Below are 4,493 nucleotides of genomic sequence, written 5' to 3'. Positions count from 1 at the left end.
TCCTCTCAGGAAAAGAGAACAAGGTGGCCAAAATCAGCTCCCGCTCTGTCCGGTCCCAGACAAACCCCAAAAGCCCCCGAACAAAGGACCCCCCGCCCTCCCCGCGGCCACCGCCGTGTCCCCGAGAGCCGCCCTCCCCCCACTGGCCCTGCCCAGCGCCTGCGGCTCCGCTCCAACCCACCCCATCCTGGGAGACACAGATGGGAATGGGGGGACACTGGGAAACAATTCCAACACCTCTTTTCAAACCTCTGACACCTGGTTCCCAGACATTCCCAAAGAAGGGGCTTCCCGTGGCCTCGAGCCAGGGACCCACCTTTGTATTGAACCAACTCCTGGACAGACACGTTCCCATCCCTGTCCCCATTCCCATTCCTGGGGTTCCCATCCCTGTCCCCATTCCCATTCCTGGGGTTCCCATCCCTGTCCCCATTCCCATTCCTGGGGTTCCCATCCCTGTCCCCATTCCCATTCCTGGGGTTCCCATCCCTGTCCCCATTCCCATTCCTGGGGTTCCCATCCCTGTCCCCATTCCCACTTCCTGCTGAGCCAACCTGCTCCCAGTGTCTCCATCCCTGTCCCCACTATCCCTATCCTGGTCTCCCATGTCCCCATTCCCATTCCCAGTGTCCCAATTCCCATTCCTTGCGACTCCAGCCTGCTGCCAGTGTCCCCATTCCCATTCCTGGAGTTTCCATGCCCATTCCTGCTGTCCCCAACCTGCTCCCAGTGTCCCCATCTCTGTCCCCAATGTCCCCACCCCAGTCCCCCCTGTCCCCATTCCTATTCCTGATTCCCACAGAGGAACTGCCGGATGCCAGAGGAGGAGCCAGGATTTCTTGCCCAAAGCAGGAGATTTTCACACCCAAATTAAAGCCTCAGGAATAATTGTGGTCCTGGATTTCACACGGGAAAAAGCAGGAAGTTGATCCATGGGGAAGAGCCGCAGGGGGGCCGGGGTGGGTGGGAGCAGCGGGATGAGCTCTGCCAGCAGCTCCTGCCTTTCCGCAGGGAGAGGGAAGGGGCGGATCCAGCTCCAGGATCGCTCAGGCTGTGATTCCTGCTGGGATTAGAGCGGGGAAAGGAGTCACCATGTCCCTGTTCCCATCCCAGGGGATGGATCTGGCTGTGGAGCCCAGGGAGAGTAGGGACTGCTCCGGAATCCCACCTGATCCTGCTCTGTCCATCCCACCCCAATCCCACTCCATCCATCCCACACCAATCCCACTCCAGAATCCAGCCCTGATCCCAGTCCACAGATCCACCTGATCCCACTCTGGAATCCTGCCCTGAGCTGCAATCCCCTTCCAATCCCGCTCCAGCCATTAGGCCCCCATTCCCCTCTGGAATCCCGGCATCCATCCTGGGATCCTTGCACAGAGGATCTGGATCCACACACGCTGCTGGGACTCACTGGTGGGCACGGGGTCGTATCCATTCCCCTCCCTCTTCCCTCTGGAAAGAAAGTGGGATCAGCACCCGTGGCACAGGATCCCCGGAATGCTGCCGGGCGGATCCGTGCCCCTTGCCGTCCCCCATCCCGGGAGTTACCGGATCGGAGCTTCCAGACACCGACTGCCACGAGGCCGATGATGATGATGATGGCAGCGATGACGGACACAGTGTCCTAGTTAGAACAGCTGGGACCGATTCCTCACTGGATGGGTATAGCCCAAAAGTGTGTATTCTATGGCCTTCCATGCCATTTTCCCAGGAACTGTTGTCGGGGGGGGGGGGGGCGCTGCGAGGTGTGGGGGGTGTCCCTGTCCTCATACCCTTTTATGAATTCCCTACTCTGAGAATTCTCATATCCTTTTATGGAATTCGCCGCTCTGAGGGAACGAACTGAGCATCCTTTTATGGAATTCCCCGCTCTGAGGGAACGACTGACCATTCCTGCCTGAACTGGAGAATATATAAACCTGGAGTTTCAGAACCTTTCCACCACTCGTGGGATCCAGAGGAAGGCTGCAGCTCAGCACTCTCACCTAGACTGAGACCACCACCCTCAACTGGACTGCAATCACCACTTCTGACCAGACTGCAACAACTCTCCCACCAGCAGGTTTTTTTCCCCTCTCCCTTTACTTTGGACTTGGGGGGACCCAAGGAAAACCACTTTGTTCATGCTCCAGGGTGTTGGGTTATACATTTGGGTTTTGTGGGTGAAAACCAAATGGTTTGTCTGTATAATCAGACTCATTGGGCAAGGGGGGCCCAAGGGTGGCCCAAAGGGGTTGGTCCGGGGGGAGAAGGGCTGAGGGGGCGGATCCCGGAGGAGGAAACCCGCCAAAAGCGGCGGCCCAGCCGAGGGAGGAGCCGAGCGGGAGCACAAAGAAGAGCAGCCAAAAGGTCCTGGCGGTGGCTGGGCAATGGCGGGTGGGGTGAGAGCGGTTTGGGGGCCCCCGTGAGAGCCGGGGGGGAACCCCGGTAGCCGCGGAGTGGGGAGAGCGGAGAGGGGCGATCCCGGAGCTGGGGGACCCCCGGAATGCTGGAGGGGGGGAGCAGAGAGGGAGCGCCGGGCCCCTTAAGCGGGGGTCCCAGAGAGGGGGAAGGCCTTGGAGTGTGGAGAGGAGGGGGGGCCTTGAGGCGGGGTGGGAGCCGAGAGCGCCAAGAGGTTTGCGAGGGTGGCAGCCGAGAGAGGAGGGCCGGCCGGCCCCGGGAGGCAGAGTGGGGAGAAGTGAGCCCTGGGACCCCCCTGGCAACACTAAAGGGGACCCCGGAGAGTGGGAACCCCCTGGAGCCGCGGGACCCCCGGCAGCCCGGAGAAGGGGGACCCCCAATGCAGGCAGAAGTGCCATCAGGCCAGACAGGGGGGACCCCCCTAACCCCAGAGAGCAGAGAGGGGGAACTCCTGGGAGGGGATTTTGGGCTGAATGTTGTTGTTTTGGGGGTTTTTATGGACACAGGATGCCCGGTGAGTCCTAGAGCTGGACTTGGGCAGGAGGAACCCCCAAGGCAACGCGCTCACCCCTTGTTTTCCCCCCCAGCAGGATTTCTGCCTCCCAAAGCTTGGTCGGATGGAGGAGGAGGCTGCGAGGAAGAGGAAGATGCCTTGGGCCCCCCAGGCAGGTGAGGAGGAAGTCAGTGCCCCTTTGGGTGGGTCTTTTGTCTTTTGTGGCCGTCCTGCCGGGACCGGAGTTGGGGGGATGTCCTTGGGCTTCCCTGTGGGCCGGAGGCAAATCCCCTGCGTGTCCTTGTTGGTTCCTGCACCAGGCCCCGATGTGAGACCGGAGAGCGCGGAGGACAAATCCCCCCGGCAGAGCCTGGTGGGAGAGGCCGTTTTGAAGGGCTCCCCGGCGCAGGAAGGCAGCGGGGAGGAAAAGGGCCGGAGATGCCCCCGCAGGAGGGGCTCCAAAGCCAGCCCAGGGGGCTGTGAGGAGGAAAGAGCCAGTGTGTGCCAGGAAGGCGGCCGGAGCTTGAGGTGGAGCTGCGAGCTGGTGGTTCCTGAGCAGCCTCCCAGCAGGGAAAAGCACTTCAGGTGCTTGGAATGTGGGAAGAACTTCAGCAAGAGATGCAACCTCTTGAGGCACCAGCACATCCACACTGGGGAACGGCCTTACCCGTGTGAGGAGTGTGGGAAGAGCTTCAGTGACCGCTCCACCCTCCGCAACCACTGTCGCATCCACACTGGGGAACGGCCCTACACGTGTGGGGATTGTGGGAAGAGCTTCAAACGGAGTTCCGACCTGCTCCAACACCAGATGATCCACAGTGGGGAAAGGCCCTACATGTGTGGTGAATGTGGGATGAACTTCAATCAGATCTCCACCCTGCTCCGACACCAGATGATCCACAGTGGGAACGGCCCTACACGTGTGGGGAGTGTGGGAAGGGCTTCAGGGACAGCTCCAGCCTTTGCAAACACCGTTGCATCCACACCAGGGAATGGCCCTACAAGTGCTTGGAATGTGGGAAGAGCTTCAGCACAAGCACCAAGCTGCTCAGCCACCAGCACATCCACACTGGGGAACAGCCCTACACGTGTAGGGAATGTTGGACAGCTCCACCCTCTACACCCACCTTGGCATCCACATCAGGGAGAGGCCTCACAAGTGTGGGGAGTGTGGGAAGAGCTTCAGGCAGAGCTCTTCCTTGACCTCCCACCAATGGACCCACCGGTAAGAGAAGCCCCGAGTGCCCCGACTGCGGGAAGAGCTTCGGCCGCTGCTCCAACTCCATCAGCCATGGGAGGACCCGCGTTGGATGATCCACAGGGACCCCCGTTGGGCACAGCCCTGGTGTGCTGGTTTAAAGGTAAACCAGCAGGGGAAATGACAGCGGTGACATCACAGGGACATCGATGACATTACTGAGACATCGGTGACATCACAGGGACATTGGTGACATCACAAGGACATTGGTGACATCATGGGGACAGCAGTGACATCACAGGGACAGTGGTGACATCACCAAGGGGTTAATTTTGGTGTGAAAATCTCCTGCTTTGGGCAATAAATTCTAGCTCGCCCTCCGGCATCCGGCAGTTCCTC

At 60.1% G+C, this 4,493-nt stretch overlaps 1 long non-coding RNA gene across 1 annotated transcript; it reads right to left on the bottom strand.

Annotated features, from left to right (window-relative positions):
• Positions 1-887: 887 nt before the first annotated feature.
• LOC127465010 (uncharacterized) lies at positions 888-1,606 on the bottom strand. The gene is made up of 3 exons (XR_007901811.1): positions 1,552-1,606; positions 1,415-1,453; positions 888-1,063 (listed from the first exon to the last, which is right to left on the bottom strand). It is a non-coding gene; the product is annotated as an uncharacterized LOC127465010 (long non-coding RNA).
• Between the last annotated feature and the right edge of the window lie 2,887 nt (positions 1,607-4,493).

This window comes from Manacus candei, unplaced genomic scaffold (genome assembly GCF_025592945.1).
Source record: "Manacus candei isolate 608988 ecotype Guabito, Panama unplaced genomic scaffold, ASM2559294v1 h1tg000307l, whole genome shotgun sequence".
Lineage (NCBI taxonomy): Eukaryota > Metazoa > Chordata > Aves > Passeriformes > Pipridae > Manacus > Manacus candei.
The sequence above is the reverse complement of the archived record's forward strand: the minus strand, read 5'-3'. Positions and strand labels throughout refer to the sequence as shown.